Source organism: Lepidochelys olivacea (assembly GCF_965140295.1).
Source record: "Lepidochelys olivacea isolate rLepOli2 genome assembly, chromosome: 3".
NCBI lineage: Eukaryota > Metazoa > Chordata > Testudines > Cheloniidae > Lepidochelys > Lepidochelys olivacea.
The window spans coordinates 124,009,104-124,022,339 of record NC_140413.1 but is presented as its reverse complement, the minus strand read 5'-3'; the positions used below and the strand labels follow the sequence as shown (position 1 = coordinate 124,022,339).

The window sequence follows — 13,236 nt, the reverse complement described above, 5'->3', positions numbered from 1 at the left end:
ACAATAGGGCCAGCTGGAAAAAAATAATTCAATTTGACCAAAATTTCAAGGTTTTGAGATTTGTTTTCATTCTGTATTAGAATGAAAAATAGACTTTTTGAATTTTTCACAAAAAACACAACATCTAAACCCCAGAATAGCCAATAATCTGGTGGTTGGGGCACCCACCTCACATGTTGGAGGCCGAGGTTCAAGTCCCTGCTCTGCTTATTTCAGTGATGTTGGGGGGGGGGTGAAAATTTTCAGAAGGTCTCAGATAGCACGCTCTCGCGCTCTCATATGTATGTTTTCATTAGTCAAAAAAATTCCTGACCAGCTCTAGAATCAACAATATTGGATGGTCAACTGGGAGTTCAAGGCACCTTCATCCATGCTCGTGGCAGGGCGGTGGTGTAGAGGCGCAACGAGCAGCTAGCTGGGTGGCTAGTGGAGGAGCACAATAAGAGTGGTGAGCAGGTGGCTGGTAAGTAAGATACCTCTTTATCCACCCACCTGGGGAGGGAGGTGAACTCTGCAGATGCACCTCTGAACTCTGGGTCTGCACTGACCAAGGACAGCAACTGTGAGTTCGGTGCAGAGAAGGGTCAGGCATGTGAAAGGGACTTTTGAGTTGGACTTAAGAACCGCAGGGGAAAAGGGCAAAGCCCAACCTATTTGGGGGTGGGTCTTTTACTTATGGTTTATGTTTATGAACCCTGTTTGCAGTGTTTTCCCAAATTAATTCCGAGTTACTTCCCTCCTTTTATTAAAAAACTTTCTTTTCGGACTCTGTGCTTGTGAGTGGGGAAGTATTGCCTCTCAGAGGTGCAGAGGGTGGTATATAATTTTCCCAGGTTACTGGGTGCGGGCTTGAGACGGTTCTGTGTTGTATTGATGGAAAGGAACCCCTAGATATTGAACCCAGCCCTAGTTGCTGCTGGCTCCACTTGGCAGAAGGGTTATATCAGAGTAGAATCTTGGGCTTTACCCACCTCTTCTTCCTAAATTGATTCATATGACCATTGACTTTCACGAAATTTAAGCATAAGATTAAGTGCTTTGCTGAATCAGGTCCAACAAAATAAAACTGGTATTATCAAAAGGTGGACTTCCTTTTTATGCAGTCTCTCATCCTTCATTCCTACATACTTACCACTTTTAAAATCCTTTGCCGTATGTTATCATGGAGTGCAACTGTCATAAATTAATGTACTGTCATAAAACAATAAAAATTAATAAAAATGTGAAGTAAGTTTCTGCAGTGCATAAGAAGCCCACAAGTACTTAGGTTTGTAACTAAAATAAATAAGACTTCTCTTTTGGTTTTCTCTAGCTTTTTTTTCCTGGTCTATTATTGAGCAAACCAAATAACATATACACACCTTTTAGGTGTATTGATAAAATTAGACAGCTATTTAGTTATCAACCACCTATTATCTTTATAAGAAGAGATTTGTCTGGACTCTGGAGTGATACAGTACTTGATGGTACAATTGTCAAAATCTCAGAGAAACTAATAGCAACACTGACAGGAGTTTGAACAAAAATAGGTATTGCAACTAACCATGACACAGAAGGAAATCATATGACTTAAGCAGAAGAAAGAAAAGGATGTATATGTAAGGCCTCCCACTAGTTTATTACAAGCTCCTTCAGAAATTAGTGCCCCAGAACCTTATAAAAAAGCACTGTAGGATTCTATCAATCTAACAGAGGGTATTAATCCAGGAAATTTGCTGACACAAGGAAACATAAAGTGCTTGTTATTAAAGAGCGCCAATATTTTGTAGCTTCTCAAACACGTAATAAAACTACAAGTATGGAATACATCACCAGCCCTAATAAAACTGGTAGTTCTTTTCAGTCTGACAGGATCAGAAATAAAACACAGATGAGCTATACGTAAACGACTAAACCAATATCAATCATTCCCTCTGCTATCATGTAAAAGCTATGGGCAGATCACATATTTATTTTTCTTCACAACATGTAGTATTTCTTATGGCAGAAATGCAAGTCACGGTGTTTTCTATTTTTAATATAGTTATGCATTTCTATATTTCTTAAAGATTAAAGCATTAGTGATTTCACTTCATTAATAAAAAGGCATTATTTCAGTACCAAAAGAAGGAATAAAACAGCTGAAAGCATTCCCATTAAAATGCAGTTTGTCATATTCTACCTGAGGCCACTTTTCTGGAAAGCAGTAAGCAGAAAGTAAACTAGCAAGGGACTTCAGAAGACTTTGTAATTTCACTTAATGCATTTCTTAGGACGAATATAAGTGGGCAAGGGAAAGGTTTTGATGGGAATGAAACTTTTGCACAACTACATATTTTTATTCAACAAACTAACTGTCATTTGAATTCCAATCCTACGATAAAGAGTATAGTGCAGTATAAATACTTAGATAATTTACCTATAATTGTTGTTTTCTAAAAGGGACACTTTCTTGATTCCAACTGCTTGATCCCAACTCTCTGCAGTCTTATTAGGGAGATCTTAGTCTTTATACTGAAGTTTGAATTTTCCTGCAGGTGGATTTATGCACCTGAGTGGAGGTAAACAAGATTCAAATTGCTTAACAATCTATTCCTTTTCATTCAAAAGATCCTAATAAACTCTAGCCTAATTAAAAACACAGATCATAAGCCCAGTCTTTCAGAACTTAATCATATGAATATAAAAATCAATGGTTTCAGAGTAACAGCCGTGTTAGTCTGTATTCGCAAAAAGAAAAGGAGTACTTGTGGCACCTTAGAGACGAACCAATTTATTTGAGCATGAGCTTTCGTGAGCTACAGCTCACTTCATCGGATGCATCTGATGAAGTGAGCTGTAGCTCACGAAAGCTCATGCTCAGATAAATTGGTTCGTCTCTAAGGTGCCACAAGTACTCCTTTTCTTTTTATAAAAATCAATAGAACTGTTCACATGATTAAGGTCTACAGGACTGGGCCCCTCCAGAGCAACTCTTGTAGCGTATCAGCCAATAGTCTTGTCTGGGCCAGAACTCTCCCATCTTTCACAGTTCTGTCCCAAGTATTCAGTGTCCCAGCCAACAACTTGAAAGTTAGCTCTTGACAGTGTCTAAGGTGTTCCTTTCCTCACCCAAAAGTCAAGTTAGCTTCAAACCAGTCAGGGCTATGGGTGTTGACTGAGAAGCATTGCATGCCCTTCTCCCTGCCTCAGGGGCTCTTCTCATTCCTGTTAGTATCTTAGTGAAATACCAACCACTCAAAGCTAATTATTCACCCTCAATTTACTGAAGAAACTAATAAATATTTTTCAGTCAATCAGAACAATAAATAAAATTGAGGAAATTTTGATCTGCTCACAAACATTTTATAAGTAGAAAAGGGTAAATTTATCCAACTAATTATTTGCTGGGAATTATTCACTCAACTCTTGAATTAAAGTAAACCAGTAACTTTGGGTGAATGTAGTCTTTAAAGACTTTGCTTACAGCCAGATGAAATTCTAGTTACTTTTATTAATCTGAATAGCTTGGTCAAATTGGGCAGACAACAATGGGGAAAATATTGACATGGTGACTAATTAGTTTGGAACTTCATTTGGAGAAGACCTTTGCATGAGTATTTAACAGCACCACATTATTATTATTTATTATTTGTATTACAGTAGCACCTGGGAGTACTAGTCACAGCCTACAACCCCATTATGCTAGGTACTCTACAAACACAGAACAAAAACAACAAGACAATACTGGTCAGCAAGTGGTCTCAGCACACAAGCAGCCGAACTGTGGTTGAGTTTTTTTGTAGTCATCACACAAAAGGAGAGTTCTGAGGAGAGTTTGGAAGGTAGATAATGACGTAGCTTTGGTGATGTTTACAAAGAGCTCCTCCCAAGCACGAGAGGCTACATGGGAGAAAGCACAAAGCTACTTGTTTGTACGTTCAACAAATCCGTGTCGGTGGCTGATGTTGTGAAATGATCAGAGGTGAGAGTTGACCTTTTGATACTAAATGAGAAATGGTAGGTACAGTGGGAACAGACTGTTATTGGCCTTAAAAGTGAAGACAGCCACTTTATCGTTGATGCAATAGAGAAGGGGGCCAATGGATGGATGCAAAAAGAGGGGTGATATAGTCAAAGAGACAGGATAGGAAAATGTTCTTTGAAGCAGCATTTCTCAATGGATATAGCAGATTATATTAATCAAGGCCAGAGAAAAGGATGTTGCAGTAATTGAGATATAAGATTATGACAGCCTGGATGAGAGTTTTAGCTCTGTGGATGGCTAAGAAAGGTTATATTTTAGAGCGGTTATACAGAAAGAATCTGTAAGACATAGGCACAGTCTGAGTCGAAGATGACAGCCTCGTTACAGCCTGAGTGACAAGTAGAATGGTCGTGTTCTCCACAGTGATCAAGAAAGGCAGTAAGGGGTAGTGGTTGTGGAGCGAGGAGATTAAGAGCTCTGTTTTAGCCATTTTGAGCTTCAGCTGATGGATAGACATCCATGAGGAGATATCAGAGAGACAGGCCAAGATTATCATTTCGACAGAAGGAGACAGGTCTGAAGTAGAGAGGCAGATATGTAAATCATTAGCATAGATATGAGGCTGGATTAGTGTTTGCAGATAAGATTAGCCAGATATATGATTTGGAGGGAGAAGAGAAGGGGACCAAGACAGTGACCTGTGGAACCCCCACAGAAAGTTGGAGGGCAGGTGAGGAGGATCCTCCAATGCACTGAAGGTAAAACTAGAGAGGTAGGAGGAGAACCAGTAAAAGACAAAAAGAAAAGGAGTACTTGTGGCACCTTAGAGACTAACCAATTTATTTGAGCATAAGCTTTCATGAGCTACAGCTCACTTCATCGGATGCATACTATGGAAACTGCAGAAGACATTATATACACAGAGACCATGAAACAATACCTCCTCCCACCCCACTCTCCTGCTGGTAATAGCTTATCTAAAGTGATCACTCTCCTTACAATCTGTATGATAAACAAGTTGGGCCATTTCCAGCACAAATCCAGGTTTTCTCACTCTACGCCCCCCCCCCCCCCACACACACAAACTCACTCTCCTGCTGGTAATATCAGCGGCACTGCTATGGGTACCCGCATGGCCCCACAGTATGCCAACATTTTTATGGCTGATTTAGAACAACGCTTCCTCAACTCTCATCCCCTAACGCCCCTACTCTACTTGTGCTATATTGATGACATCATCATCTGGACCCATGGAAAAGAAGCCCTTGAGGAATTCCACCATGATTTCAACAATTTCCATCCCACCATCAACCTCAGCCTGGTCCAGTCCACACAAGAGATCCACTTCCTGGACACTACAGTGCTAATAAACAATGGTCACAAACACCACCCTATACCGGAAACCTACTGACCGCTCTTCCTACCTACATGCCTCCAGCTTTCACCCTGACCACACCACACGATCCATTGTCTATAGCCAAGCTCTGCGATACAACCGCATTTGCTCCAACCCCTCAGACAGAGACAAACACCTACAAGATCTCTATCAAGCATTCTTACAACTACAATACCCACCTGCGGAAGTGAAGAAACAGATTGATAGAGCCAGAAGAGTTCCCAGAAGTCACCTACTACAGGACAGGCCTAACAAAGAAAATAACAGAACGCCACTAGCCGTCACCTTCAGCCCCCAACTAAAACCCCTCCAATGCATTATTAAGGATCTACAACCTATCCTGAAGGATGACCCAACACTCTCACAAATCTTGGGAGACACGCCAGTCCTTGCCTACAGACAGCCCCCCAACCTGAAGCAAATACTCACCAACAACCACATACCACACAACAGAACCACTAACCCAGGAACCTATCCTTGCAACAAAGCCCGTTGCCAACTGTGCCCACATATCTATTCAGGGGACACCATCACAGGGCCTAATAACATCAGCCACACTATCAGAGGCTCATTCACCTGCACATCCACCAATGTGATATATGCCATCATGTGCCAGCAATGCCCCTCTGCCATGTACATTGGTCAAACTAGACAGTCTCTACGTAAAAGAATAAATGGACACAAATCAGATGTCAAGAATTATAACATTCATAAACCAGTCGGAGAACACTTCAATCTCTCTGGTCACACAATTACAGACATGAAGGTCGCTATCTTAAAACAAAAAAACTTCAAATCCAGACTCCAGTGAGAAACTTCTGAATTGGAATTCATTTGCAAATTGGATACTATTAATTTAGGCTTAAATAGAGACTGGGAGTGGCTAAGTCATTATGCAAGGTAGCCTATTTCCCCTTGTTTTTTCCTACCCCCCACCCCCAGACGTTCTGGTTAAACTTGGATTTATGCTGGAAATGGCCCACCTTGATTATCATACACATTGTAAGGAGAGTGGTCAGTTTGGATGAGCTATTACCAGCAGGAGAGTGAGTTTGTGTCTGTATGGAGGTGGGGGGTGAGAAAACCTGGATTTGTGCTGGAAATGGCCCACCTTGATTATCATACACATTGTAAGGAGAGTGATCACTTTAGATAAGCTATTACCAGCAGGAGAGTGGAGTGGGAGGAGGTATTGTTTCATGGTCTCTGTGTATATAATGTCTTCTGCAGTTTCCACAGTATGCATCCGATGAAGTGAGCTGTAGCTCACGAAAGCTTATGCTCAAATAAATTGGTTAGTCTCTAAGGTGCCACAAGTACTCCTTTTCTTTTTGCGAATACAGACTAACACGACTGTTACTCTGAAACAGGAAAGGACAGTTATAGAAGCCAAGGGAAGACAAGATTTGAAAAGGAAGAGAATGGTTGTAAAAGGCAGCGGCCATATCAAAGAAGATGAGAATGGCATTCTATTCTTACCTTTAGCTAGGAAGATGTTATTAGAGACTTCAGGCTTGTCTATAGCACTGCAGTGGTTGTAGCACTTAGTGAAGATGCTACCTACACCTAGGGGAGAGCTTCTCCCATCAGTGTAGGTACTCCACCACTATGACAGGCAGTAGCTATGTTGACAGGAGAAGCCCTCCTGTTGACATAGCACTGTCTATACCAAGGATTAAGTCAGTATAACCACACCCCTGAGTGACGTAGTTATATTGACAAATTCCTAGTGTAGACCAAGCCTTAGGCCTTGTCTACTCTAGAGTTTTGTTCATGCAATTTAAGACGACAATCAAAAACCGGTATAATTACATCACTCGTGCATGTTCACACTATGTTCCTTCTGTCGGTGGAGCATATCCACACTGATGTTCCAGCATCAACAGTGAGAGCTGTGCACTGTGGGTAGCTATCCCACTGTGCTACTCACCACCTTCTGCAACAAGGAGTTGTGGGAAGGCATTCTGGTGCTGCCTTTATGGCAGGTTAGACCTAAATGAGGAAAACATTCCCATGGTAATAGCAGCCTGATGTGCACTCCATAATATTTGTGAGGCTAAGGGTGAAAATTTTCCCCAAAGGTGGAGCATGGCGGTGGGTCTCCTGGCTGCTGAATTTGAGCAACCAAATACCAGGACTATTAGAGGGGAACAACCGGGGGCTATTTGAATCAGGGAGGCTTTGAGGCAACATTTTGATAATTAGCAGCACAGTAATTCTTCTTTCTATACAGCGCTCTGCGGTGCTTTGTTAACTTGCCACTTTCCATGAAAATTGTGATGATTCCTGACCAGGATTAGTAGTCAGCAAATGATCCAACTGTCATTATGTATACTACCAGCAGCAACCACCATGTGTAGGAGACAAAGATTGGTTATCTTTCAGAGAGTTTGTTTTTATTAAATACCAACTAACAATGCACACAAAAAGGCTTGGTGGGAAGGGAGATAACGGTGCAGGGCAGTAAAGGCTCTCATAGCTGTGTGTAAGTCCACTTATCATTTGGAAGCTGTCTGAAGGGGTGGAGTGAATGGGGTACCCGAGACATTCCAGGAAGTTGCAAGGACTATGTGGGAGGAGTTTGGGGAGGGCATGGAAAGCAGTTCTCTATCACCTCCAGGGGGTAGAGTCTGGCGTGTGATTAGGGACTTCAACATCTTTCTTTGCTCCTCCATCTCTTTTATCATCTGCTCCTGGCCCTTTACAATGCACTCCTCACTCTCCTTTCTGTCCTGCCTTTCTATTTTAAATTTTTCCTTCAGGGTCTCTCTCCATTCTTTGCGTTCTCTTTTTTCAGCCTCTGAGGATTGGAGTACCTCTCAGAACATGTCCTCCTTGCTCTACCTTGGTCACTTTCTTATCTGGTGAAGGCACTCCACCAGTGTGTAGGGGTGCCCCTGAAAGCCACATCTGCAGAAGCACAAGAAACAAGACACAGGAGCATGATTGTTAGTTCACGCACAGCACTGAATCATTATCGTAAAATACACCTCTTTTAACATATGAATCACTTTCTCACTATCCCTTGGCAAGAAAACATCTTGGCAAACACCCTAAATATGGTGTGGGACCTAGTGTGGGAGTTGGGCATTCAAGATAGGGGAAAGGGTTTAGGTGATTTTTTAAGGGGATCAGTGCAGGCGAGTAGGGGCAATATTGTAAATTCTGCCACCATTTTCCACAGGCAGGGGTCATTGAAGCTGATATCTCACTCCTGAGGGTAAACAAGGATGCAAAAGTGCTTCTCCTGTACGCGTGCGGTTTTAGACCCAACCCTTATGCTGCTTATCTGTGTGCCACTTTGGTCCCTGAACAAGTAATTGTTGAGTGATGTGGAAAAGTTTCCTACAATGGGGGAAGGAACAAAGCAGCTCTGCCAAGGAGCCTTCAGCAGAGGACTGGCAAGTACTTCCAGGAAAACTTTAAGAGATCTCTCTGGAGGATTCCCGTGAAATCTCAGTGTGCATTTACACACAGGTCCACCACATTACTTAGCTACACAGGGGAATGAGGAGCACACTCGAACGGAGCAAGTCTTGTACATTTCTATCCCTTCACCCACTTCTAGACTATACAGAGCAAAGGACAGCTCGACCTCATATAACCAAGCCGCATCAGCTCAAAAAGATCACTTACCAGAGCTCTCCTTTCCTGCATCCTGGGTGCCAGAGACAGACTGCTGGGACTGACTAGACCTCTCCGGAATGGGAAAGTGTTCCTCACTAACTACACTACCGGATGACCCTGCAGTGTGCTCCACATCTTCCTCCAACTCAACTTCCTCCTCAACTTCATCCTCGGGGTTAGGTCCACTGCCTCCAGCTCCACTGAAGTATCCATGGAGCTCTTAGTGGTGGAGGTGGGATCGCCACCAAGGATGGCATCCAGCTCCTTATAGAAGCGGCAGGTCTTTGACACAGCACTAGAGCGATGGCTTGCCTCCCTTGCCTTCTGATACTCCTGCTTCAGCTCCTTTATATTTGCATGGTACTTCTGTATGTCCTGTTCATAGTCCTTAACCAACAGGCCATGAGAAATCTGCCCATAAGTATCAAAGTTCCTATGCCTGGAGTAGAGCTGGGACTGCACAGCCTCCTCTCCCCACAGTGCCAGCAGATCCAATGACTCAGGTGTGCCATGAGAGAGTTTGCTGCACGGAGCCGCCATGGTCAGCTGGGAAAATGTGATGTGAGCTCTCCACTCCAAGCAAACAGAAAGTGGAATTTCAAAAATTCTCAGGCCTTTAAAGGGGGAAGGGCGGATGCTTGTGTTCCTGAGTGCAGGGCAGTGGAGTTCAAACTGCTGACTAGAGCAGTCAGAATAGGCACTGGACACCTCCTGGAGGTCATTTGCAGTGACATAACCAAGCATGGTGTCTACACTGGTATTGTGTCGATATAACTTTGCCGCAAAAAGCTCCACACCTCTCATCAAGGTGGTTTTATTTTGTTAGCAAAGCATGACAGTTTTGTCAGCAGAAGGAGCACTGCAGTGTGTACACCTCCACTGTTTTTTCAACAAAATCTGACTTTTGTTGACAAAACTATGTAGTGTCGACAAGGCTTAGATGAGATCAGTTTCAGTGGAATGAAAGGGTCAGTTCTAAAGCAGTTGGACTGCATGGGTTGGGCAACTCTCTGGAGTGTAAAGCCCATTGGCTAAACCATCCTAAATTGCAGCTGGAGGAAAGAAAAAATTTCCATATTAAAAACTTGAGCTTACAATAACAAAGTGGTTTAAAATAGTAGGCTAATGACAATTGATATTAAATGACCTTCCACTGAATGTTCTTTGAATACAAAGAAGGCCTTGATGTGCCTCTTCAGAAATATCAAACTATGGAATATCTAATCTCTCAGAAACTAAACAGAAAGCAACAAGGAATTTGTATGTGTAGCAAAGAACAATGCCCTGGATCTAAATAATTAAAACTGTTAATCTGATGTGACCAGCAGGGCCTCAAATCTGCCTCAGCCAAAATAGGGCAAATAAAACATATTGTGACAGACCCAGACCAGTGGGGTACAGGAGTCTGGTAGAAGGCAAATATACTGGCCACTGGATGAATAGTTTTCTGTTCCCTGAATGATCAGAGCAGGGGCTGTGCTAGAGAAATTAGGAACCTTTGCTAGAACCAATTAAGACAGGCAAGCTAATTAAGATGCCTGAAGCCAATTAGGAACATACTAGAATCAATTATGGCAGGGACACTAAGCAGGACACCTGGTTTAAAAAGGACCTCCCATCGGTTAATGGAGGGAGTGCAAGGAGCAGGGAGTGAGACGGCGTGCAGCTGGAGGACTGAGGAGTACAAGCATGGTCAGGCCTTAGGAGGAAGATCCTGTGGTGAGAATAAAGAAGGTGCTGGTTGAAGGCCATGGGGAAGTAGCCCAGGGAGTTGTAGCTGTAGCTGTCATGCAGCTGATACAGGAGACATAGACAGCTGCTATCCACAGGGCCCTGGGCTGGAACCTGGTGTACAGGGTGGGCCCGGGTTCCCCCCATCTCCTGATCGGACACAGGAGAAGTTGACCTGGTCTGTGAACAACACCAGAAGGGAAGGTCTAATTTGGAAAGGAATCTGGCCTGTCTCCGACCCACTAGGTGGGACAACAGAGACTGTGAAGATTGTTCTCCATTTCCCCCATGCCGGCCAGTGATGAGGTTAGCAGAGTGAATGGCAGGTTTGAGCCTCTAGCAGAAGGGGCCAAACTGAGGGCTGCCGTGAACCTCTGAGGTGAGCAAATCAGCCAAAAAGCGCAGGACCCACCAAGGCTGAGGAGGAACTTTGCCACAATATGAATGACTGTCTTCTATGCTGTGACTAGTGCATCCACAAGTAATGTACTGGATGGTAATAAGTGAATCATATTTCCCAGTTAATGGAAATTTTGCTCATGTAAAGACTGAAGGATGATAATAATTACAGTGTACTTAAAGAATATATTTGTGATATTTCTATTTTACTGCAGTTTTCCAAATGTTTCTTTCTTTTAATCTTTCACAGAAATATAAACATTAGCTTTATCAATATCTGTATTTTGGGAAGGAAATATTATGAAACAACACATAACATATCTATAGCCTGTCACGCAAATGAAGAAAATGTTTGTTAGCAGGTTATTTGAGCCAAAATTTCCATCAGTATTTGCCATTTTAAATATTTTACAAAATTTCTTTCATGCAAGGCTGACAAAGACACTGGCACATGAAATAGATATGACATGAAGTGATGTATTTTATAGCAGATAACTCACATTGCAGTACAGCCGTAAAACCACCATTTTTTGTCATAAGTAACATAATATTCCATTATGTAATGACATAACAGAAAAATCTGCGTATTATTAAAGAATACCAAAAATAGTAGCAAAAAAAATCAATATACTTTATTTTCCTCCTCAGAACACAGGTATTTCAAAGAAATAGGAAAATACATTAAACGTAAAATGAATGGCAAAATATCCTAATTACAAGAATTCTGTCTATTTCAGTGTTTTCTAACATTTCTTTGTCTACTCCTAACACTTTACCTGTTGGTGCATTCCATCATTAGAAAGCAGGAAGCACATCTACTTATGAGCAAAGAATAAAGCAGACTTGTATGGATCTCTGTTTCATCAAGAGGTGCAAATCTTGTGAGAAAATAAAACCCCATTAATCTGATGCTGATGGAACTTTGCAGTTGGAGCAGATGAGATGTAAAATGTTTCAAATTCAGAAGGTACTCACACCTTGGGAAGATTTGATTTTTAAATAACAAGACAGAATAATAACCTAGAGTACTGAGGATCACAGAAAAAGGAAAAATATAAAAGTTGTTTATCTGTGTTAACCCCATTGAAGTTAAACGCAAGTTGAAACAGGGAGACAGAATCTAGCTTCCAACACGGAGAACTGTTCCAGATGACTTTTGCCTATAAAGACAAAATATTTCTAAAACTGTCAGATTTTATTAAGGATAGATTTTGTAAACTTTGATGAATAGTGAAATTCAAAAACAAGACAGCAGAAAATGTTTTCAAGCAGTAGCCTTCCAAAAACTCAGAAGGTACGCTGGCACCACTTTCACAAATTAAATTAACATGCTGATTCGCCACACATAAGACCAGTGGGTAAGAGAAATACTTGAACAAATCTTTGCAAAATTTGATGCTTTGCAAGCTTCATGACATGTATATGACACAAATTGGAGACAATTAATTCTCAGATCAACAATTTAGATGGGAGAGTAGACACAACTGAAAAAAAACACTAAAGGAGAGTATTTCCAAAACTAAAACAGTATGATCTTAAAAAGGAAAATTAAAAATCAGGAAAACAAACTAAGAACAAGACGCGTGAGAACACTGGGGATTCCAGCAGGGGGAATTTTCATGCTTAATTTGATTGTTAAGATGCTTGATTGAACTGTAAAAGATGGGCCTCCTTATATGTAAAGATCTACACTTGTGGTAGAGAGGGATCAGACACCTCATCTGGGACTTTAATTTCCCTATATGATATCAGAAATAAAATAATGAATCCTTCAGATTGCAAGGAAAAAGAAAGCTCTGGAATCTAAAGGCAAGAAAATCCTTATCTCCCCTGATTTGCACCCTACCACTCAAAGCAACTAGAGAGACCTTAAGCTGACCAAACATGATTGTATGGAGGATGGAGCTAATATAGTTTCTATTCCCTGCTAAATTGAAAGTGGATTACTATGATAAAACATATCTTCTGAGATGTAAAATCTTCAAATTATCTTTTGAAAAATATTAGAAAGGAGAATGCAAAACTCACTAACAACTCAAAGACTATTGTAATGCATCTGCACAAGAGGGGATAGAATTAAGATTGTGTGGTCCATCATAACTTCAGCATTTCCAGACTTTCTAGTGCTTCCCTTTAC

The 13,236-nt window shown here is 41.6% G+C and overlaps 1 protein-coding gene across 4 annotated transcripts in view; it reads right to left on the bottom strand.

The window, feature by feature from the left end:
* The window catches only part of PACRG (parkin coregulated), a 499,665-nt gene that overhangs the window by 394,454 nt on the left and 91,975 nt on the right, over positions 1-13,236 (bottom strand). The gene's annotated exons all lie outside the window — the stretch shown is intronic.